Source organism: Chiroxiphia lanceolata, chromosome 10 (assembly GCF_009829145.1).
Source record: "Chiroxiphia lanceolata isolate bChiLan1 chromosome 10, bChiLan1.pri, whole genome shotgun sequence".
Classification (NCBI taxonomy): domain Eukaryota; kingdom Metazoa; phylum Chordata; class Aves; order Passeriformes; family Pipridae; genus Chiroxiphia; species Chiroxiphia lanceolata.
Window position 1 is genome coordinate 14747396 of NC_045646.1, and position 25795 is coordinate 14773190.

The 25795-nt window shown below is 37.2% G+C and overlaps 1 long non-coding RNA gene across 1 annotated transcript; it reads left to right on the forward strand.

Annotated features, from left to right (window-relative positions):
* Positions 1–12092: 12092 nt before the first annotated feature.
* LOC116791818 lies at positions 12093–16069 on the forward strand. The gene is made up of 3 exons (XR_004358874.1): positions 12093–12319; positions 15295–15469; positions 15879–16069. It is a non-coding gene; the product is annotated as an uncharacterized LOC116791818 (long non-coding RNA).
* The last annotated feature ends 9726 nt before the right edge of the window (positions 16070–25795 follow it).

Sequence of the window (25795 nt, forward strand, 5' to 3'; positions counted from 1 at the left end):
ACAGCAGGTGAACTGCATTATCAAGGAGAACACTGAGCAGTAAATATTTTCCAAGGTACAAGAGATAAACCACATGGATATTTCCTTTGTGAAAGGGGATATCAGAGTTTTCAGATTAGTAACAGTGATGCGAAAAAGGGTGTGGGTGAATTTGGGGAGGGGAAGGGAGGGGAGGGAAGGGAAGATAAAGAAAGTTGGAGAAGTAAACATGTCAGGAAAGTGCAGGATATTGGTAAAAAATTGAAGATAGTGATAGATGACCCCTAACAAAGCAGAGTTTTGGTTTCAGTATTCTCAGTAGAAACCCTCAAAAAAAGGGGAAAGGAAATAATGTGTTTTCTTGTTTAGCTTTTCAATTACTACTCTCAGGTTCTGGAATGTAGAACATGGAAGGGGACAGCAGTGCTATGAGCCACAGTGGGCAGGGAAGATGTGCATGGAGGGGAGAAGCGCATTTCAACAATTAACTTCTAGTTTAGCAGTAAATCATTATTGTTGAAAACTCAGAATTCTATCCAAAATAAGTAAAAAGGTGTTGTGGGCAACAGATATTCCAGTATTTTCTGGTACCAACAGAAATTGTATTTTTAAACTGAAGCCACAGGATAATTGTTCAGTCTCTAAAGGATCTGTAGTGCAGTGTGAGCTATAAAATGTTGCCATAACAGTCGGTTGTAAATCTCCTTGACAGTTATGTCGGCAGCTCTAAAACTGAACTACTGAAACAGTGATACAATAATAATAAAAGCAATGCAACATAAGTCCTGGATCTACTAGATTTATGAATAGGATAGTCTTTCATGAAAAGGGCATAGAAACCCCAATTAGCTAGAAAAGAAAGATTAATAGAATTTTGTCAGTATCCAGCAATGTGAACCAGACAATGAATTATGCATTCCTTAAACTAATCTGATTCTTCAGTAACGTCACTTTAAAAAATTTGTAACCATACAACTTATACTTTGTTTCTGTATTTTGATGTAGTAAAGGAGATCACTATTAATATTTCATTGGAGTGAGGAAGAAATAGAGAGAGAAAAAATAGGAAGAGCTGTCTGATCAATAGCAAACATTAATAGGGCTTGTGTTTCTGTCTTACCAGTTTTCCAGAATACAAGGATAGTTATACATACATACATATATATGTATATATATATAGTTTTCTGCCTTGCTTTCTTCTCTAGAACATTGTTCAGAAGGTTTTTAAGAAAGTTTTCCACAGAACATTAGTATACCAATAATTAGAATCTTTACATCTATTTACATAGACTCTAAAGCTGCATTATGCCATCAATCCTGCCATTTTAAGTTAAATTTAAATCAGGTTTAAGTTTAAATGAGGTGCTTGAAGTTAGAGAGCACCACAAATATTTTGCATACCCGGCCTCCTTATCATCATCAATCTAGTGAAGCAGACCAAAGTAATGGCAAATTTGAGTCAGAAATCATTGACCTCACTCTCTTTGTGTAGTGACTTCAGCACCAGATTGCAAGTGAGGAAAACTCATTCTCATGGGCCACCTTTGAAGGCATCACGAACCTTAGTAATGTTGACTGTGGCAAGAGATTGTGTTTCCACTGGATGGTCACATGAAAAGCAAACAGCTCTGGGCCTATGTCATACCACTTAAATTATATTTGACAGGTCTGAATAAACTATTATATAAAAAGTCTTCTGTAATTTAGCATAATGATAACTCAGCTTCCACTGTGCTTTGTATAGACAAAAGGTGGCTAAAAGTAATCACACAGCTCTATCAGTGCATCTCATTATCAATTTCTGACAGTTGCCTCCTCATACTTCATCTCCTGATAGAAGAGGTAGACAACTAGATCAGACTTCCAATTGTGCTATGCGTAAGGGTGATTGTAGAGTTTCCATCAAACATCCAGTGAATCTCAGTTCTGATTGATTGCAACAGTGCAGTATGGATCTTAACCAAAAAGGAGTTCAGACTAATTTGAAGTTCCAGTGAGAACAGAAGAGTCTTAGCCACATCCTTCAAAGGGACAACTCAGATGAAACAGTGCCCAATATTTGTCTGAGAGGGAGGAGTATGAATCTGTTACTCTGTACTTTTTTTGCCAATCTCACTCACTTAGGAACACAGATCACATTTTCCCATTGCACATTAATATGAGAAAACAAGTTAAGAGAAAAACACTATTTGTGTTATTTACAGTTTTCCCATCGTAGCCCTCCTCAACACAGTCAGCATTAGCAGAACTGAATGGCTCAGTAAGACTGGAAACTCAGTACACGAGATGTAGTTCAGGGAGGTGTGGGAGGATTTCAAAGATATCCAAGACATAAGTAAATCTAAGATACAAGTAAGAGCAGTAACTGCCCCAAAAAATAATAGTGTAGAAACAGAGATTGTCTTGATTGAACAAAATTATGGTTGTGTAACATAAGTGTCAATACAATATCATGCCAAGTTTGCTTTGAAGTAAAGAGAAAATAGCAACTTCTACAGAGTTCTACCCTTACTTTCATGAAAACTGATATGCATGAACCTGCTTTCATTCACCTACTGTCAGCAAGTGACACATTTGGAAATAGCCATCAAAAGCTGCAGGGGAAGAACTTCAGTACAGTGAATAGAAACATTTCCTTTTCTCAGAGTTCATTCCTTGTAACTGCAGTTGCCCCATGAAATTAAAGAGAAAGTGCACGAGGAATAGAGGTTCCATATTGGCAGTGACTGTTAGTTAAGATCTCACCCTCAGAGTTTCAAAATAAAACAAACATAAATATCACCTAGTACTTGAAGGATATGCATATCTGTCTACATATGTATGTATGATAACTGGGGCAGGGGGTTGTTTGTTTTAGGTTTTGTGCTTGTGAACAACATCCAACTCATTTCAAAAGAAGTAAAGCTCTAGCACAGAACACTACTCCCACTATATTATCAAGGTTGCAGGAAATGACAGCTGATGAACATACATTCAGCGTTTTACAAGTGGTGATAAGCCATCAACCCAAACGTTTTATTAATAACTTCTCTCAAACGTTTATGCTTTCTTAGAGGAAAAAATTTTGCACCATACTGTACTGTAGAAAAAGAATAAAAGTTAATTTCAAAACAAACTGTCAAGGGTTATGGTGCTAAAAGCATCACTAACTTTCACAATAAAATTAAGCTTTTCTGATATGAATTATGTTGCCACAGTAACCAGCAACCACAGAACCCAAGACCATTTTCTGTAGAATTCATGTGACCTTGAGTTTAATCAACAGTGATGGTATTAATTTAAAAGCTGGAAAATAATAAAAAAAAAGTATTCTGCCATTTTCTGAGAGTTAATAATTTCACAGCTGTGCAAAAGGGCTGTTCTTCTTCAATAGTGTAATTTTCTAATTCGAACTCCACCACTGTGAACACTGTCAGACACAGTGGCATTATATTAACTTCACTGGAGTTGTCCTTAATTGCAAGCACAGCTGAGACGTCGAGCAGTAGGATTTTGGAGGGCAAAGCTTTTAGCTTAGAAGACCTTGCACAAGATTTTATCTTCTATTTGCCAGAAAAAAAACCACCTCCAAATATAGCTGTGATGCTTCAGAAATGATTGTTAATATGCTTTGGAGAGGAAGACAGGGAGATCACTCGAGGGAGTTCTCCCTCAGTAGCTCCATATTTTCTCCCACACCCTGTAATTTCCACCCTGGGGAAGCTGACAGAGAGTGGTTCTACCTCTGAAATTTCTCTAAGTACCAAACTAAGTGCTATTAAACCCATGGAAGAGAAATTTGATGTTGAATTGGACTCTTATGCACTACAAATGGGAAAAATTAGGGAATGAAATGGAAATGCTTGAAGATAGACATTCAGCTATAAATGCTCAATATGATATAAAAAAAAAATCTAAGGAAGGGCTAACGTGAGAAATCCTTCTGCTCTGTTAAAAATAATGATATTTTATGTCATAAATTAGAGGCTCTAGAGAACCAGTGGCAGAGCAGGTGTTTTAGCACAAGTGGTGTTTTTGAAGGAAATGGTGATATTGAAGTAGGTTTCTGAGTATTCCACTTCCACAGTGTGGCAAAAAGTGCATCCGACCTACTGAACTTGCAAATAGTCCTTCAGAAATGTGAGCTGCCTCACAGAAATCTGAGCTGCCTGGAAATGTTTCTCTCTTCTGGATAAGCATATTCAAATTTCACTGCTATTTCCTAAGAAGACTTAAACTTCTAAGAATCTTACAGTCGACTCAATGGGAACAGAATTTCTATTTTAGAATGGGTTAAAACCACATCATATGCATATTTTTGTTGAAAGCAAAACTATTTCTAAGCTTTGTCAAATGTGTTCCTTTAGGGGAAAAGATAAATTTGTTTTCATATGTATTTTGTGATATAAAAGCACTTCTTTTCACACAACAATTAAAATGTAAATGGGATAATTTTTGAATGTAATATATACTGAAAAATATATTTTTTAATCTAACAAAAAGCAGAAGTAGTCTAGAAACATCTTTACAGCACCCAAGTGACGTAGGAGGTCAAGAGTTTTAATGTCTACTGAATCAATGCAAGTCCTTAGTGATGAAATGGCTCTTCCTACTGTCCCAATCTAGTTTTATTCCAAGGATTTTTAATTTTTGTACATTTTAATGTAGCTGTATAGTCTCTCACACTTTAGAATAGTAGTTACCATTCACCAAACCCTATTCTCCCATTTCATATCAAATTTTCTAAATTCTTTAGGCTTGTTTAGGCTTCTTTCAAGGCAAGACTATAGTAAACACATTCTGTTTAAGAACATTTGCATGCTAGGCCTGAAGAACAAGATACCATCATAGTCAAAGCAACCTTCAAGCCTGGAACCTTGGAGAAGCTCCAAAGACAGTACATGCTGTGGAGAAGAGGCAGATGAGGAAGAAAGGGATCTTAGGACCTCTGACTCAATTTCCAGGGAGGCATTCCCAGGGGGCAGATCTGGGAGTGGGTAGTTCTTGGATCGGAGCATAAATTGTGGAACCCCTGGACACGGGGGTGGGCATCTTTTCTGTACTCCTTGTGCCAGAAGGACTTCGTTAAAGAGCTGTTCTCTATCTTATCTCTACTCAATTTGCCTGGAGTTTTTTCACCTCCCAATTCTAAAGGCAACACAGTGAACACAATATCTGGGAAGTAGACATTTTCCAAAAGGTATCCATTCTAAGCTCTCTCCTGAGATCTGTGCCTGGCAGATTTCACTGTCATTCCAGTGCAACTTCAAAACATGTGCTTCTTGTCATCCTGGAAGTAAATAATACAGAACTCTCAAGAAACAGTCCTTCCTTGAAGGAATCAGAACCATTTTGCTGATATCCCACACTTTCAACTTGTCAAAAATAGGCAATGTAAACGTTTTTTGCACTTACAAGAGATCAGGTAGGATGTCTTTTATATCTCCAATGTCTATGACTTAGATTTTCCCTCCCCTCCATGCTCATGTACATGACAGAACTTTGCAGGATATCTGCAGATTATTAAAACTATATATAATTTATATTTTAAAAATGTAAAAACTTCCCATATTGTGTTTTAGTTGTATAATCAGTGGTTTCTAATAATTTTTTCCCATGAGGTGCCTTCTCTGTGTACAGAGAAGTATAGTACAGAATGTATATATTAGTACAGAATATATACATATATTACATATATGTACAAATATATATGTATATATATAGTACTGAATGTAGCATATATATATATACAGTACAGAATGTAGATATTCTCCAGATATATGTAGATATATGAAAACATCATATAAAATTTAACACTCTCCTCTGACACTTCCATAAAAACTAATGACAGGAACTGAAATTTGGTAGGAGGAAACCAAGCAAAACAAAGGAAAAAATGACAAAAAAACCCCCCAAAACCAAAACAACTGAAACATCACCAAGTAAACCCTAAATGCTAGTTTTGGCAGAGTTAAGAGTTATTTTTCTTCACAGTAGTTGGTATGGGGCTGTGTTTAGGATTTGTGCTGGGAACAGCATAGGTGATTCAGGATGTTTCAGTTATCACCAAGCAGTGATTACACAGAGCCAAGGTCTTCTCTGCTCCTCACCCCACCGTCAGGGGGAAGGGGGTGCACGATAAGCTGGGAGGGGACAGAGCCAGGACATTTGGTGTCACGCCCAGCATATGAAGCTGGGGGAAGGGGAGGGAAAGAGTGATGGTGTTTGTCTTCCCAAGTCACCATTGAGTGTGACAGAGCTGCCCTAGGGATGGCTGAGCACCTGCCTGCCCTTGGGAAATGGTGAATCCCCTTGGAAAGTTTGGCTTTGCTTGTGCTCATGACCTTTGCTTTACTTATTAAACTGTCTATATCTCAAGCTATAGGCTTTCTCACTTTCACTCTTCTAGTTCTCTCCCCATCCCACTGTGAGGGGAGGGAGCCAGTGGCTGTTGAGGGGCTGAGCTGCTGGATGGGGCTAAAGCACAACTCCCTGCAAGGGAATTCTGACTAAACACAGTTTAGTGTAACAAGTCAGACACATTTTGAGACTACATTAAGTTAGAGACTTCTGATGATACTTCAAATACATTCACCCTTATCCTGATAGCTGCAGTGTTCATTTTCTTTTCCAATCTTTGAAAATTAGAATTTGTGTTATGCTGAAGTCATAAGAACTCTGGAGTTTTATATTTTCTTATCTTTGTTCACTTATTGTGGATGTCCCCTGAAACACATAAGCTGTTTTTACTGCTTTTAATCCCTGCTCTCCACAGAATATTGTAGCAAGAAGGTATTTATCCTAATCAGTGTTATTGTAAAGTCCTCAGATAAAGAACTGTACATATGGAAAAAAAGATCAGAGGTGATGCTTTAAAAAAAAAACCTTCTCATAGAAATCAGAGGTATTTAAAAGGATTTCAGGGCCACAGCAGAGGTAAGACTACACAAGATAAGTACTCGAGTTAACATGGAGCTCAAAAAGTAAATACAGAAATATGTACTGGAGGTCAGAAAAATGTTGCCTCTATACCAGCATGTGAATGAACCTGTTGGTGGCCTGTGGCATTCAGCTCTAATGTCCATGTTTAGAAAGTTACTGAAATTCCTAAACCTTAGCAAAAGTGCTACAGCAATTATTTTACATCATAAAGCAGCCTACATTTTGAAAAAGAAGAAAAGAAATTCTAGTTCTGAACATATTTAGCTGAACAAAGAAATGATGGTACTGGACCACTTTCTCAAGGCTGTATAAGATTCATCATCAGTTCAGCTTTTTAATTCCAGACAATATTTTTTAACTGTTCAGAAATTGAAAGATGTTATTGGGCTACAAGCACCATTTACTGAAACTCTAGTTGTCTGTTATTTCTGTAGAAGTCATACAAGAAAGGTTTAATGGTCTATTCTGACAACAACAATCATTCTACAAGTCTATCCAGAATTAAATGTTAAAATTGTTGTTACAGCTTTTCAAAGTATTACCATTCAATTTCACCAATATTCTTTATTTCCTAATAAAAGCCTAAATAGCTTTCTCGTTTTGCAAAAGCAGTGAGGCTGAATTGTTAGCTCTGAAGAGCTTATTTTGAAGAGCTTATGAAGTTCTCTCCAAATCTAACCACCCCATTCCTTTCAATATCTTCAACTCATGAAAATCTTTCTAAAATAGTAGGTCACCACCACCCTTCCCTATCCCCACACTTCTTTTGTGTTGAATTATACTGTAGGAGGACATCTAGAACCAAGTGGCAATTTTCTAAGTCACACAAGTGGTACTTTTGGTAATATTGTGTTTCCTTCTTTCTACCTGACAGAAATACTTTCTCCTATTACCCAACATGTACTAGTTGTTGTTTAACAAATAAACAGACTGTCTGCTGAGCCTGAGCCTACCTTATTTTCTGTTTTGTTTGGTTTTGTTGTGGGTTTTCGGTGGGGGGGTTTTTTGTATGTTTTTGTTTTGTTTCATTCTTTTTCATTTTGGTTTTTTTGAAAAATGAGAAAGGTTTCCCTGGAGTCCAGTATGAACATCTGAACATTTTTTTCACCTTGCTGAGTCTATGTAACATCTGAGTGAATAATTTTTCCCTAACAATCAGAGCAATAAATCTACAGACATGAGCTTTTCAGTGTTATTAGAGATGCTCAAAGGACTGTTGTCAGTGTAACTGATGACATAAATTCAGAATTACCTTAAAACATCCATCAGACTGAAAACAAAGAGGAATGTTACCCCTACTAATATTACTCTTACCCTGTTCAAGAAGGGTTTTTTTTACTCTGTATTAAGTTTTGCTGTACAAATGCCACTTGTTGAAATAATCTGAGATCCACGTGAGGTCACCAATATTGTAAATGACTAGAATATCCATGAAGTGATGACAGCTAAGAGCACTCAGAACTCAGTTATAGTTCCCTGTAAAGTATCAAAGGTGAGTTTTATATTTAAGTATAGGTATTGAATTACTAATGTGAGTGGAAGGAGTTTCCCATGCTCTTTGTTCTCTATTTTGCCTGTTTGAATTTTGTTGTTTGAGATTAATTTTATAGAGCATTAAAGCAAAAAATCTCACAGAAACTACTAACTGCAAATTCAGTTATATATCCCTTTCCCTTTCTTCTTAATTCAATATATTGCAAAGTCTGAATAGAAGCAGCCTAGGTCAGAATATATTCCTTCCTGACTTGTGAAATTACACCACAAGAAAGGGTAATTATATCCCCTATTCACGTCTTAGGAAAATCCTAAATCATTTTTCTCAAGGAGATCTCACATAAATTTAATCTTATATCCCTGTTTCTACATCTCTGAAATATTTTCTTTAAATGTGGGCAGATGGCCTGGATTATTCCACAATGGGAAATAATAGTTAGAAAATTTACATCTTAATCTACACTTAGAAATTATTTTTATACAAGACTTATTCACTCTGTTCTCTTTATGATGCAGTGTGTGTATACGGGTTCTCACAGACACAACCTCTCAGAACTCACTAGTTAGTCCATATTCTTCTCTGAATAAGACACTTGTGCTGTCATAAACAAAAGGTAAAACAAAATTTAAGCCATTATTTTTTTTTGCAAGCAGAGAAATAGAAGCAGAGAGATACATTTGGATTATTTGGCCTTTTGCAACAAGCAAACTGTCTTAAAAATAAGACTCGTACTTATTGGATAAAATGTTTTGATGCTTAGAAGGACAATCAATTACTATAGAATTTCTTTAAATACTGAATAGCTTTAATGGAAGTTGGGAAAGTGCTAACCTTGAAATGATTTGCTCTCTTTTCACAGGCCCAAATCCTTAATCCTTGCAAGGGTAGCCAATCTGTCCATCACGATCAATAGGAACAGCAGTCTAGGCAATATCTCACAGGCAAAGAAGAGCAGAAAAGGAAAAGGGAGTGATATTTGTATCCTTTTCTGAAAATTATTTTTCAAAAGTTCTTCACTGAATCTTCTACTTCAAGTCAACAGTCTTTATTAAAGAACAAAGACAAAGCACAGAATCTAACTTAGATCTTGCAAATGAGGAAAGAAAGAAAACTTGTTTATTTTAGAGCAGCAGACTACTTGGACAAACAAAAAGACATTAAAAGAAAAAAAAAAAAAAAGATGGTGCCAAACCAATTCTGACTACGAAAAATTGTCTAAACCATAAGAACTCATATGTTTGGATAAATATGTTACATCATAGGTAGCATATACAGGCTGAAGTTTTCAGAGGTAACACAATTTTAGTGGAATTATCTTTTTCATTTCTTTAAAGATACTTTCCTTAAGCTATGGGTCAAGATTATTCCTACAATATCACAAAGCCATATTTCTAGTAGAAGACTAAATCTGTGAATTCCCTTGATCACTTGGCAAATAGCTTTATCTTAATCTATACCAGTGACATGGAGTAATAACAACAAATTTGAATAAGTGTTATCAGAGAATATTTGGAGACCATTTTCTCAGTATGTGTTATCAATAAAAAAGTAGTATAGGTCATGTGCATCCTATTTTGCAAGAATGCTCAACCGAATGTAATCAAGATAGCATTTAGCAGCCAAGTCATTATAAATCTCTATATCTAAGTTCCAAACCCATCCAGATGTTAGACCAAATATTTTTGTTTAAGACTGAAACTGAGGGTTAATATGACATACTTTAGCTCACAACAGGTAAAATATCATTTACAAAGACAACTATGATGGTCAAGCAACCAAGGTTAAATTAACTTGTTCTGAAGCCACAACTGAACTGCATATCCCGCTTCTCTAAGGTTAGAGTCAAACCTAAAATCACCTAATCCTACTCAGAGAATGTGCCTGGAGGCTTCTAGAAATCCTGCTATGGACTTCTCTTCAGTCTTAAGTACGTAAATACATTCCAAAATCTGATTATAAAAGGCTGTCTGAAGCTGAGTATCCTCATATGAACTTACCTTGGTAACTTCCTCTTCCTCAAACACAGGACTAGTTATCACTAGTTATATACCAGTAGAGAGTAAATCATCATCATGGCTAGTAGAGAGTAAATAATTATCTAGTTATATACTAATTATTATTTAAAAAAATCTGCTTTTCACTTGCAAAGCCAAACCTTTAAGAATCCTAAGAAATTTCCAGACATTATTTTCTGTAATACTTATATCACCTTGAGGCTGTATTTTCAAAGCAAAAACATGACGCTCCTTGTACGTGTCACTTGAACAGTTTTAGAAAGTCAGCCCCCAAACCCTCTGTAGGAACAGTTTCACACCTTTGCCATTATGCTGGTTGGATACATCATAGCTTAGGTAACTGTATTAAAAGGATCTCGGTTTGCTACACAGATACTTTGAGGTAGTCAAATAAAAACGGTTTTATGGTATTTAGAACACTTTACAGAAAGAGGCTTAAACAGTTCAACTTGTTTAGTTTATCAGGAAAAAATGAATGATGCCCAGAACAGGATATATAAAGCACATTTGCAGGAAGAAAACCCACAGCATGAAGCCTCCGTAGTGTAGAAAAAGAAAGAGTGGTGAATGAAGGAAAGGTAAAATAAGCACAGAGGGATAATTAGCCGTTGCAACAGTTTATCAGAAGCAATGGCAGATTCCCGTCTGTCAAAACCTAAAAGTCTCTTGGAATTCTTTGATTCTGGCAACAAAACTGGTGCATACAATTCCAGCAACTCAAAGAGGTAAAATGGGTGTAATATTGGGGCAGCAGCTGACTTGTTAATCAGAGAGGGTCTTCTGGTCTAAAAATTCACACTGCAGCCCTCTACCCAAACTGCAAAAATGTTAAACCTTTACAGAAAAACAAACAAAAAAGGACAAATCAATAAAATTAATGGGGAAAACAGTTCACAGAGAAACATATTCCTAGCTCAAGCCTCCCACAATTCTGGTTGGCCTTGAGCAAGAGCAATGGATGAGCCTAAGGTATTTTATGCTTTAAAAAATGTGCAAATAATAAGAGTAATCAAACAAAAACATGCTTTGTCCATGATCAAGAACCTGTAATGCTGCTGTCTGAAGGAAGGAGCTCTGATGTAGGGTTTTCATCTCGTTTGCTGTTCACAGAGGAACTGAGAAGTAAAACATGCAAACATCATAACCTTAGTCTGCAACAGAAAACCTTCTGGCAAAAGATCAAAGAAGATGGAACATAAAAGCTCCAGATAAGGCTTAAAACTATAAAGCTTGAACCAAAGGTATGAGAATTCACAAGTCTGTTTGTAGAAGAAATATCTCTAGTAACTAGCATTGCCTCCATGGAAACAAGGCCTTGAAACTGGGTTGAACCCAGGGAATGACAAAGGACAGAAGATAGTCAAGGTGCTGCAACTGTCTTTAGTACCTGAAAAAAACATTTTGATGCGCTTTCCATTCTAATCACCAAACAGCCTTGCACAGAAATCAGACAACTTGTCAATAACAAAGGAAAGAAAGAAATCTTTAAAAGAAACCCTTAAATTTAATTTATTAAAAAAACTATGAAGAACACTGAACGTTCTAAAAGTTATTAGAGAGTCAGACATAGGCCAGCATGTCACAAAGAAAGGCTGCAGGATAAGAATTGTCCCCCACATGCCCAAATGCTCCAAAGTGATCGCCTCATAAACGAAACCTGAGCTTGCACAGCTCTGCCCCTGCACAGACATCTGCCATCAGCAGCTGTCCCCTCATAACTCACCCAAACAACCCCATTTTCTGGTCAGCAGGAGCTGCTCTGATCAGAGGATCATGTCTGGGCAAAGGACTCTGGTGCCTGAGCTCTAGCTGTTATACATAATATTTACTAAGTTTCAGCATGATCATACCTTAAAATATTTTTCTTTTCTTGAAGAAGGTGTTTTAACTGCTTTCTACTCTAAAACAGGTAATAAATTCATTCTGTTCCTTTATTCTTTTCCACTGTTTTCCTGGTATGGGCAGTTTTTTTAAACAACGGAGATGGTAATTTCATTTATTATGGTGATAAAACCAGTACCTGTTTACTGCTAATGAATCAGGAAATTCTACAACTTCTATGCTAATAAGAAAAAGGAACTGGGAAAAAACCTCGACTAAAATCTTTTCTCACACTTTTAGTACACGTACTCCAACTCTTAATTTATACTACCCTGATCCTGCAATTTTCCCTTACCCATAAGCCAATGTGTGAATTAATCATCCCTAAAACAAATACCTTTTACTTCAAATTATGGAAATAAATCTTCAAAATTTCATACTGATGTGAATTTAAATTAGAGAGTATTTATAGATGAAGCCTTAATGATTTTCTTTATTCACTCATTCAATTTGTTTTTAAGCAAAAATTCCCAGCTTGCTGGCTTCCCTTTTCCCTAGGTACTTAGACTGCAAGGGTACAGCCCTGTGCTTGTGACACTGCTGTTGCCTCTGGGAGGAAAATGCAATACTCTAGACATTATGTTATGATTTTTCTGCCTTATTAATCAAGAGAACTTGCAGTAAAAGAGCAATTAACTTTTTTTAGCACAAAGAAAAAGAAAACTAAATTAGGATGTCAAACAACAAGACATAAGCAGATTACAACTTTCATGGAAGATATACAGCCCAATCTTATATGACCAAACTCCAGATGGATGAGTTAACTGTTGGAGGGGCTTAGGCAGAGGGAAGCAAATAAGTCTTGCCCTGTGACTGGTAGGAGATATTAGTGCTCCTTTCACCCTCTCTCATCCCCTTCACAGCACTGCTGTTCCCCTTTGAACCCCTGTGCTTCCTTGAATGAAGGAGGAAGTGGAGAAGGGAAGCAATAATTCCCTGGGATACAGCAACAACTTTGAACCATGAGCTTTAAGGTGGAACTCACTTATCCACTGTATTGAAGCTACTCCACAACGAAGGCTTTGTGAGAGGTGAACAAAGTTCCACGGACAAATAATATGGCAAATCACACTTGATCAGCAAGTCCAGTGTCCCATCATCAAACTGGTGGTGCAGCTCAGAGTCCACAGATCATTTGCTCTGATTCTCATGAACCCCAGAATTAGTATTTTCAGCTCCCTCATCACAAACCTCAACATCCCTGTCTGCCATGTATCAGACCCTTATTTATTCTTTGGTATATCTCTTACTTAAATCAGGGATCCATACGTAACGGTAACAGCTCCCTTTATGCTAATACAGACTAGAAAGTTTTTCCGGGGATTCAGCAGAAAAACAAGTTTTACATTAGCAGCTTTTTCAGATGTTATCTGAAGCATGCTCTGAGTCTGTGAAAAAATGTTTGACTTGCATGTGGAAAGAAAAAGTGCTACAACAATGCATTTTCTATTGCAAATTTCTCATACTCAATGAACCAGCAAAATGCCTTTTCTGGTAGTCTGCATACTTAGATGAGATATATTTGGTAACAAGGGCCAACATATCTTCCACTATAAACTCTAATCAATTTAATTGACTAAGCCCTTATTGGCTAGGCAGAGCATTTGAATGTGGTACAAGGGCAACAAAGTGCTTTAATTGCTTTAACCACAGACTGGGTAGAGAGACGGAAATGGTGGTTCTAGAGAGCAACACACTCATCAGTCAGGATCATATGGAAAGGGGGGACACAACGTGTCCCATGTTGTAAAATCACCTATTGCTGGATCTGCTGGGTTCAACCCCCCTCAAAGGCAAAACAGCACCCACAGCTGTTAGAGTGAGCTGACCACTTCAACAGCAAGAATGCTCTGGCAACACACAGCTGAAAGGGAAGAATCTAGAGCAGCATTTGGAGGAAGCGGCTCTAATAAACAATACTGGTCAGGGGTTTGCTTTCCAAACTTCAGAAAAAAATGAATGTCTGGCTGATCCAGTCAGTTTAGTTGTATTATCTTGGCACCAGTCTGTTGTTAGCTTGCCAGCAATAAGTGAATAGTCCATTTCACATGTACTGCCAGCAATCAAAAAAATCAACTGATAGATACATCCTCTTTTAGTTCTGGTTCTGTTACTGCATTAGCTCTCAGCAATCTGTTGATCCTGTTAATAGAAGCTGGGATCATTTCATAGTAATACTGTTTTGGCTTCTTGCTAAACTTAAAAAAAAAAAAAAAAAAAAAAAAAAAAAAAAAAAAAAAAAAAAAAAAAAAGGAAGGATTTAAAAGTCTGACATCAATTATTCAACAAAATTACGGCTGATGGCTGACCTGAACAAGATAGATTTTTTAATTAGTGAATCAGGTTTCTGAGATCACATCTTTCATTTAATTCAGAGTTTAGAAGAATAAAATCCTATTGAAAGTTCCACTTAGGTTATGCTGGTCAACCAGCTGAGGAAAACATCAATGACATTTCTAGTCAGATTTCACTGGGCTTTATCAAACATGTTCTTCATAAATAGTTGACTAATTTTAAACCAGAAAGTGTACTACTCCCTAGAAACTGAGCATGCTTTTTCCTGCGTGCCATTCCTAATTCCACTGGCAGTGCAAATCAAGATACTGGTATAAAAAACAATGCAGAAGAGAAGGATGGCTCTGAATTCCTCCTCCTACCTTGTGTCTGTATTTTATGTTTTGAGAGATCTGTATACACTGATCCCTCTGTGTCTATGCAGATTCTTATTGTTGTTTCCATTAATATTAAAAGCACAGACACAATTCAGCTGATGCATATTCCCAGATTCATAAACAGAACTGAGAGTGTTTTGATCAAAATACTGTTCTTGAAGCTTCCCTCTAAAGACCAGAAATTTAGTAGTCCAGATTAACAATTCTCTTTTCAGTATGAAAGGGTGTCATGGCAAGCTAGGTGGTATTCTTTTACAGAAATTCAAAGTGTAGTTTATAAACTAAAATTATGTGTCTATAGTGTTATTCAAATTGGAGATTTGTTCCATAGAAAAATTATGCTGAAGAACAAATCTCCCAAGGACCACACACTTTCCAAAGTACCAGCATCCTCCAAATCCCCCATCTGCTAAACTGAACAGACTTCAGCTTAGTATTCATTTTAATTTCCGCACAATGCCTGTCATTCAGACACTTGAAGTTACACAAAATTCCGTGATTAGTAGGTATGAAGGAAATAAATTTTGATTCCATCTTAAAAAAAGCTTTCTTATATTTAGGTTTGAAGCTGTTGCTTGAGTATAATTTTAGGGTTTTACTTTCTTCCAATTTTAATTCTGTATCAATTGAGAACAGTCAATTTCTTTTTTTGTTATTACTAACTCAATGTCAGCTGATTTTACACTGATAGAAGAGTAAACAAAAGTTGGCATAAAATTTCAATACAGAAGTTCATTTAAGAATCAGAAATGAAATTTTGCTGCTATTTATATTTATAAATTGGATCAGATCAGTCCAAATCTACTCATACTTATATGAGGGTAAAAAGCTTATTAAACCAGAGATTTCAATACTACTCACTTCTATTTTTACATTAAACTTACTATTATTTTTATTTCTTATTTCTTCTCTTAGTATGATAGTGATAGAAACTGAGAAGAGTTTGTGAAACCCCTATAGTGAGTTATTTTTTGCTCAGTGCAAATTGAAATGGCTGTAGCACTCTATAACACCAAAAGGAAAATGTGGATAACTCCCCTCTGCTTTTCCTTACAGACTTAATATATTCTCTAGCTTAATTGTGATATTTTATTTAAACATTCAGATCCAACATATTGAAAGATTTGGATGGACAACTCGCTGTTCTCAGTCAGTGGAATGAGAGCAGCCATGAGGGGAAGGACTTGGGAGGTGCTGGTGGAGGAGAAGCTCAACACAACCCATCCTTGTGCACTCACAGCCCGGAAAGCCAACACTGTCCTGGGCTGCATCCCAAGCAGTGTGGGCAGCAGGAGGGAGGGGATTCTGCCCCTCTATGCTGCTCTTGTGAGACCCCACCTACAGGCGCTCTGGGGTCCCCAACATAAGAAGGACGTGAACCTGTTGGAGAGAGTCCAGAGGAGACCACAAAGATGATTCAAGGGCTGGAGCATCTCTGCCACCACATGTTCCTGGAGCTCTTTTGAAGACTCACATTTCATCCCTATGACATCAGGTGGCTGAAATGTCACTCAAATCTCAGTTCTGTCTCTCCCATCCTCAGGGGAAAAGCTCTATGCTTGGGGAAGTACTTCCATAATTTCATGGCACACCAGAGCCTACTGCAGACTCTGTACTTTGAATGCTATCCCACATTTTATACCAGGAGTTGTGAATGTCAAGTGGTGCAGGTGGAGCTAATAAAAGGTTGCAATACTGTCAGAAGTGCCATTATTTTTGTTGATTTGTCTGTTGTACAGCTACTCTAATCCAGGTTTCTGAAGGGATGAGGAGAAATCAATCAGCTTCCTGCTGCTCTGGAGTCAACAGTTTTGATGCCCTATTTTCTCTGCTAGTGTTAGTGTAATATCCTCTGGGATACTGGCTCTGTTTTGAATCATGAATCAGTGTAGGAATACAAAAGTTTTTGCCACTGTTTATTTGTTTAAATACAATGCTGTCAAATCAAAATTTAAGCTTCAACTCAACTCGTTCCCCAAAGAATTCATGTGAGACACCACAACATATCCTATGTTAGGTGTATTATATTCTCTGCCAGCCTCAGACTCCACCATCACAACTCCCATTGCTCCATGCCTAAATTACTCTCCCTGGGAAGTAGTCATGAGAGGGCGATAGAGAGAAAACATGGTCTGTCATCTTAATTCACAGTAAATTTCAAGTCTCTCTCATTTCTCGAAAAAAATCGACAGAATAAAAACACCTTCGATGTCAAAGTGACAGACATGGGTATCTTTGCTAAGGTGGGTGGGTCTGCCCTGCCCAAATCTGCTCCCACCTTCAGGGCAGCACAGACTGAGCTTGTGTGTGCTCTGCCCCAGTGAAGCTCTCTGGGGAACAAAAACAACAAACCACATTACTTCAAGATTAAAGCTACTGCTAAATCCAAGAACAGAGCCCAGTTTAGGACTGAATTTTAGATGTCTATAAACTGAAGAGCAGAACTCTGTCCAGCACCAGTAGCAAGTCTGTCTACCCCTCAGAGTTCATTATAAAAGTGCAGCACAACGTGAATGATTTCATCACTTCTTTTTGCAAAGCAGAAAATAGCTGAAGATATCAACTATTCTGGCTGTTCTGTGCAGATTCAAACTGCTCATCCTAAACTACCCAGGAAGGCAGTAAAAACCTGAACAATTACGTTTTATTGTGTTATCACTTTTACTGCCTAAATGTTCAACATAACCAGCCAACAGGTTTTGAATGTATCACTAAAAATAAGAACCCTTGCTTACCTAGGTACTATTTTGGCTTTCACTGACAATACAGTGTTCTCATTCCTTTAATATCTTATTCAAAATAATTCCCATAGTTAAACTTTCTCTGGGAGAACACAGGCAATAACTAAATCAGAATCAACACTTCAGATGAATCAGCATCTGTCACATCTTATCAGAACAAAAAAAAGAAAAAAAAAAAAAAAAGAAAGACCAGGCAAGGCTAAATAACTAAATAAAACAGACAATAAAATTCTGAGGAGACACCATCTGGAATATCAACTTCTATCCCTATATCCAAGTGTCTGATGCTCAAGTAATTTCATGAATGGTGATAATCAAAACCTTTCAGAAAAGCAAAAAAACTAACACCCAAACAATAGGATTGGACTACTGCTTCCAGTGACTGCTACCAAAACTAAAAATGGACAAACAATTAAGAAAATTAAAAATAAATAAATAAATAAATAAATAAATAAATAAATAAAGAAGTGCTCTGTGCTTTTAGGTAACACAACTGTGAAAGTGCCATACATAGAAATATTTTCTGCCATGCCATGAAATTCCATCAGCTCTCATTCATTTCCATTCAAAATGCTTGAACATTGGTGCATGTTTAAAGACAAATATGTATCATCTAAGCAATGAAAATATAATCCTGGCTGCTTGAACAAATTACTTGTTTTAATACAACATCAATTACATTTTCCTGTTTGGTGTGAAGGTATCTCTGTACTGCCAGCTATTTACACATATAAAATTTTGGAAAGTGACTTTATAACTATAAAAACAGTTATGCTAAAGAGCTACACACTGTTATGTAGTAGAAACAGATTTTTTTAATGTAGGTTTTAACTGCACAATAAAAGCATTGGAGCCATCCTTCATATTTTGCATTTACTGTATAAACAGAATATTAAACTCAAGAAAGACATAATCTAAGACCCTGACTTTCTCATAAAGTTTCATAAGCAGTAAAAAAAAGGTTTTCCATCTAAGAGAGTGAATTGCACCACAGTGCAAGATTAAACAAACTTAACACAGCTTAAAAGTTGTGCCAGAAGTTCTGTACCCAAAGTACATCTCTGCCAGATGGAGACACAAGTTTTGCACTGAGCTAATTACACCTTCAACCGTTCTGTCTTCCCCACAAAGGGGATTTCCATCCCAAGCACATCTCACAGGAGCCCCAAGAGGGCCCCTTGATCCCAGTGATTTGTCACCTCTCCTGGGTTGGAGCGAGTATGAGCCAATAGGCTGGAGATTACAGCTCCATTATCCCAACAGTCAGCTCTGAGGCTGCAAAGTCCATAATTTAGTCTTCAACAGGATCACCCAAGGGCTTTTCCATCCTGCTGATTTATTCTAGTGCTTTTCTTGAAGACCTCACACTATTGGCCAATGGACTCCAGCTATTTATTTTCATCTTTATCATTGTAGCTGACAGAAGCATTTTGTTTTTTAAATCTGAAATATCTCTAAATCTTGAGAGAAGTGATTTAGAGCCATCTGTGTAGGGACAAAACTAATGATAAAAATCACCTGAATAGAAACAGAAATGAATTGCTGTAATAATAGGTGATCTATAACTACAACATATCAATAAGATTAAATAAACAGACTGTTATCTTAATGAATTTGTCCATATCAGCAATTCCAGAGTTTATCATATCTTTCTTGTAAACCACACTCATCAGTTTACACACATGAAGCAGCTATTGATCTCTCTGGGAAAATGTGCTTAGATAGCATTTTCAGAAATACAGAAAAAAAAAGAGGAATATAGCAGAGCTGTGAAAAGAGGTAACTGCTGCATTGCATTTCCTGCACAAGCACACTGGGTGTGTTTGAGTGTTGCACTACCATCAGAGTGAAGAAGCAAGCTGGAATGGCCTTGAGGCACAGAAAGAAAAATATTTCACCTAAAATTTGCATCATGTTCTTTCACATTAGTTTGGAATGCAGGGGTTGTAATGCACGAGGAGGGTGATGCTTAATTCCATTACAGTGCCAGGAAGCACAGACAGATTATTTCAAAAAGGATCTTACTAGATTTTTCTTATGTGAGTTAAAAACCACTAAATTATTCCCTGAAAAAAAATAGAGTATTTACAGTTGAAAACCAGAGGCTTTTCACTGTTTGAACAAACTGGAATCTAGAAGTCTCATGAGAATTTCAGTATCTCTCTTTTTCTACAAATATTGGTGGGGTCAAAAAATACAAAGGAGTTTATAAAAGTTTTCTGTGTTGCTCTAAACGTTGATACACTTTTTTTTCTAGTTTAATTTGTGGTGAAGTCCAAAACTTACTAGCTACTGAATAAAAAGGTAGGAAATGTGAGCTATATTCTAAACCCAAAAGCATATGCTAAAACATAGAGACAATTGGGTAAAGTCAACCCCCAGCCCTGACTCAATTCAGAATCACACAGAAATCAGCTAAACACATGACTATTTGACCATTATTAATTTCATCAAAAATTTTGTCATCTAGAGCTACAATTCAGCTCCATTTCCCCAACTTCTAGCAGGAAAAAACACAACTCTTCACATAAAAGAAGTTTCCTTCTCTTTGAGTTTCACTGTTCACAGAACCAAGAGAAAATCTACATTAGCTTGCATCTTTATATCTTACTGTGAAAACCAATCCCAATAAAGACCAAGATCCAGAAAACAGAAAGTCCTTGATGAGACTGTGCAGCACCTAACATGGTACTAATGGTACTATGGTACTATGAGCTCTCGGTGCAAGGCAGGATTTTGATCAGAGGACTAAGCACCAATCCTGACCAATTTAGGAGCAAGCCCCAAGAATGCTTCACTCTTCTGGACACTGAGATATGCTTGGGAAAGCAGAGACTATATCTCCTCAGGTAGGATCAGGTACAGAGATCCACTGGAGAACACGGGAAACAGCAGGGGTGTTCCTTCATAAAGGTGGTTGTAAACTGAAGGAAAGTCCTATAGCTGCAAACCATCAGTATTATCCTTATTTTTAATGCATCAAACGTTAACATAAGAATATCTCACCTTTCTAAAATTAAATTAGCTCGTTAATAAAAAAAATTAAACAAACAACAACCAAATAACTATTGAGAAAGTTACTGAGTGGCCCTGCCAACAGCCTTTGCCCCTTCCAGGGTTAGTGGAGTTAGCTGTCCTGTGCTGTGGGATATCACCTCTGCCTTTGGATTATAAAGGCTTAATTCACAACTTGTGAAGGTATGAAAACAGTCTTCATCTGTACAGCTCCACATGCAGATGTGCTCTACCCCAAGTTTTAATTGCTACTGAGAAGAGATAGAGGAACAAAATGTAGCTGAAATTTTTGCCATGTACCTCTTTGCTTTAGCAAAAAGGAACAACAAGGATGATTTAACCTGCTATTGAGCTTCCAGACCTTCTGGAGCATGCTGGGGTCCTGAAACCCTTCACTCTCACCACATCATTACTTTTGTTAACACTTAAATTAAATATATTTCACACTGTGTACATTAAGCCCCAAAATACGCTAGGCTAAACTGAAGAGCAGAACTCTGTCCAGCACCAGTAGCAAGTCTGAGGTCTACACCTCAGATATCCACACCTGCAGAAAGCCATCTACACCCCTCCAACAGCTGAGTCTCTAATCCTCATGGGAAATTGGATCTCACCATTATGATTGTTATGCATTAAAAGCTAAACTATGCAATTTTCAGGGTTTGAAACATGTAATGTGTAGCTCCTGAAATGATGAGTCAGTGAACACAACCCTAATATCTACCTATTGAGGCAGCATAACATAAACACATACATATATTCACACAAAAATATACTAAAAAATTCAAATATTCACGTGTACTGATCTCCTTAGGTGTTTTCTACACTCTTAAACTAAGTTAAAAATCCCCAACATTCAAAGGGTATCTTTTGCTCTGAAACACTGCACAAAATGCAGGTTCTGCACATTTTATCTTTGGAAGCCTGGAATGTTAGCAAAACTCAGAAGCTGCTCCCTGTTTAGCTCTACCCATGAGAGTTAGGGGGGAGAGTTACACGCATACACGTATTTCATTGCATATCTATATCCAGAAACACGTATGTAATTGTTTTATTAATTATTCTCAGCCAATAAGAGAAAAGATCCTTAAATTGAATTTCTTTCTGCAGTCATTATTGCTTATTAATGTACAATTATCTTACCACTGCCCATTGTTTTCTCAAGTCAAATTTTCATTAGAACAAAAAGGCATGTGTGAAAGAGTTCTTGAAGCACAGTCAGACCCCTTGCATGGGTTTGTGCTAATTACCAGAGCTTCTTTTGTTATCAGCCTGGACGTTAATGACAAAAGAAGACAAGTGTAGAGTCTATTTTGCTGGAGCTAATTACTAACCATTCCCCATTCAATTTATGCTCGGAGGAGTACAATAATCATGACACAGTGCATTAGCTCTGTCCCTGGCAGTATCTGCCAAGCTGAGTGTTAATTGTCAGGACAGATTCTGGTCAGGAATAACGGTGTCTCAGGCATGTCTGCTCACGAGCAATGCTCTGCAGCAATTTTTTCTGTGTAGAAAAAAAAAGACAGGGCTTTTTAACTTTTTACGGAGGGGAATAATGGAAATGTTCCTCTGTTGCAGAGGCAAGTGGCATTGCTTTCAATGGCTTAAAGTTTTTATGATTAACCACTGTACCCAGTTGGAAAAAAATTAATTAACCAGAACAGAGAACCAAAGAACAAAACACAAATGGAAGAACTCACTTGGACATTTTTTAAGAAGTATGTATTTTGTGAAAATATATCAGTACAATTAACTGAGCTGTCTACCGTGCAACAAAAGCAGGGAGCTTAGAGGGCTAGTCATAGGTAGTAAGCCATTTAGTATTATCCAAAACCTACTGAATCTGAAAAGGTTTTAGTGGATTTAGCATTGCTTCAGGGTCTTTGCGATCTTGAAAATTAATGGATTTATGGTAAATCCTCCAAAAATCATTTCACAGAGTGTAATGAATAGTGATAGATATTTCAAAGCCATTAGTCTCCTCTATGCTGCGTTTTGGTGATATCACACTCCAAACTAAAAGCACCTGTTCTATAATGATCTAATGTATCATCAAGTCTTGAGGGGTAAAAATGAAAAAGAAAGCTCCTTTCTCCTCTGTACTCACACATTTTTAATAAATGATCTTCAAAAACCAATCTGCAGCCACCCAAAATCTGCTCATAAATTTCTTCAGACAGTGTCACGTGGCAAACAACGTACAATGAAACAACCAGGGCATCATGTCATCTTAAGAATTTTCATACATAAACTTTTACTGTGTCACTCTTTGATAATTCAGCCATAATTAAATATCTGTCAATAAGGAGAATTTGCAGTTGTGAAGGACATAATACAGGACCAGTAAAAATAAAAAATTGGGTGCAATCCAACAGCAACAGAGAATTGAGTACAAATAAGGTAAACCCATTTATTTGGAGAAGGCCAAGAAACTGTTTTCAGACTAAGATTCAGGCAAACAGATCAGTCCAAGGAAGCAATCCAAGTTAAAATTAGCATTAAAAGTGCATATAATTCTCACTGTCTTTATGCATGTCCTTACATGTTTTGATGAATGAGGAGGGACTTTTGTGCAGATATGACTAAGACATATATACATATAAAGCTATAACTTTAGAGGCATAGCGTAGGTTTAAAACTTTTCTTTTACTTGTAGAAGTACTTTTTGTAGCTGCAAAGAGAAAAGGAGGTTAAACCAGTTCTGGGAGGAGCAATAATTCATGTAAGATTTGTAGACTTGGGTCAGTTCACACCAGGAAGGAGACTGAAAAACTGTTTTAACTAAGTGCTCAGAGGAAGAGAGTGTTCACCAACACTACTAAAGCGCTGGGAGCTGTTTTACACCAAAGTGGCAGGATTGCCATTCATGTCTAAGAAGTTCACATCCAAACTTGCTTTATTTTCTAACCTTCCATTCTTCAGAGGCAGAGGTACAACCACCACTGCCACACCATCTCAAAATTAAAGAAATTATCTACAGCTAGTTCAGGGCACCTTTACCCCACAGCAGTAATTAATTTACTTGATATAATGTCCTATTCTTATCACATGACAATACTTTGTCATTTCAGGATCAATTCCTGCACATTGGACACAGTACCAGTGGTGAGCTTCATATTTGTCTCTATAACTGCTAAAAGTGCTTAAGATTCTCACTGAAAACACTTAAATATAATGTCCTCTATGAAGAGAAGGACTGCTTCTTTTCAAACCCATACACAAGAACAGCTTTATATTGATCACACTGCAAATTACTTCCTATATATGTTTGCATCAAGGTTTGACCATTTCCAAATTTAAAAAAAAGCCTGTAGGCTGGATGAATACAAAAAAAAAAAGGCCAAAGGTGAAACAAAAGTTTTGGCAATCCTCAGTATGGTGGTTGGTTTTGCATGATCATCTATGACATACTAGCAACGCAGACAAGAAGCAAATTTGTGCAAAACAATCCACACTTACTCCTCCACCTTTATTCATTAATTTTCCTGGTCTGGTCTGGAAGATTATTTAACACATTCATGAACCCCAAATAACACTGGTTTCAGGTAAGTGACAGAAAAATACTTTGATAACAGTGAGTGCTGCTATTAAGCTGTTAGTTCCTAAAGAACATACCAAGGCTTTCTTATTATCTAAATGCTAATGGAAATATAACGTAAAAGTGCCTCTTCCACCCGCTGTTAGCAAGGAAATCACCTCCTCCTGAGGCAAAATGTTTGAAGTCAGTATTTTGCCACATGCTTGATATCACAAAGCCATGTCATGCAAGATTAGACAGGTTTCCACAAATCAGCACAAACTTTCCCGAACCAGCGGGAGAACAGCAAGAGCACAAAATTCTGCCGTGTGATCCACAGCGAGGCGCCCGAAGGACCGAAGGTTTATCCTGCCTGAACACAGCTCCCACAGCCTGCTGTGCCTTGTAATAGCACTTGCACTTGGTGTTCAAATACAGAGAGACATGCATTCAAATATGGATCTCTATAGAATAGTGTCTGCTACCATTTGCAGCCTCAGCACAACCTTCACAGATTGACATTTCACTTTCCAGTTTAGTGCAGAGGCTTTCTTCAATTTGGGTATAATATACTCGGTCCTGGCATACTAAACAGAATGAGTGTCAGAAAAAAGCGTTACTTTGTTTCATAAAATTGTGAACTGACTTGCATCTATAAAGGAGAAGTAAAAAAAAGGACCACTGCTTTCCCAGGAAAACAATAATTCCCATGGCTTTCTAACTGGTCAAAACCACAGAACTTATGTGTTTCCAGCAGTGTCTCACCATAGCAGAGTCTCTCATTAATAATGGTGGTCACAGAGATGGCAGTGTCAGGATAATTGGCTGATACCATTCACAATCAAATTCTTTTAACTCTCCTCTATGATACAACACTGGGAAGTTTCTCTGCACATTTACTTCTGCATTTACAGTCATCAAACACTGGGCTACTTTCAGTTTTCTAACAGGCGAGTTCATTGACACGCTCATTAATTTGTAACTTAAAAGCAGAGACAGGAAAAAGAGCTAATTGCTGTAGCTGATAGAGGTGGCATTTCCATAAACTGCAGCAGCACACACAGTATACACATCCCTGTAGCTTCATCTTTTAAATGTGGTACCTCCTCATTTGATGCAGCTGAACTATGCAAGGCAGCCCCATAGTATGACTTTTGGTACAGCACAGTGGGGAGGCACATCATAACAAATGAATCATCAGAGCTCTTCCGAGCATCAAGACCTCCATTTACCTAATTTACACTTCAAAAGTGTCTGCAGTTTGAAGTAGTAATCATTTGCTTTTGCTATGTAAGGGCTTTTCCAAGTAGGAAACTCAGTGCCAATTCCAAAAAGTGTTCTGATTATAATTTTTTTCTGTATTAGAACAGACACAAAAGACTTTAGAATCTCTCCATTAAAAGCTGCCCAGTATTCCTGCAATCTTTGACCATCTAATGTTGCCATGGAACAGAAGGCCAACATGCTCAGTTGCCTTGAATCCTTGGCAAAAACAAAATGCTCTTTAAATAGATGTTTGTAGGCTACAATACAACTAATAGTATGAAATAAAAACA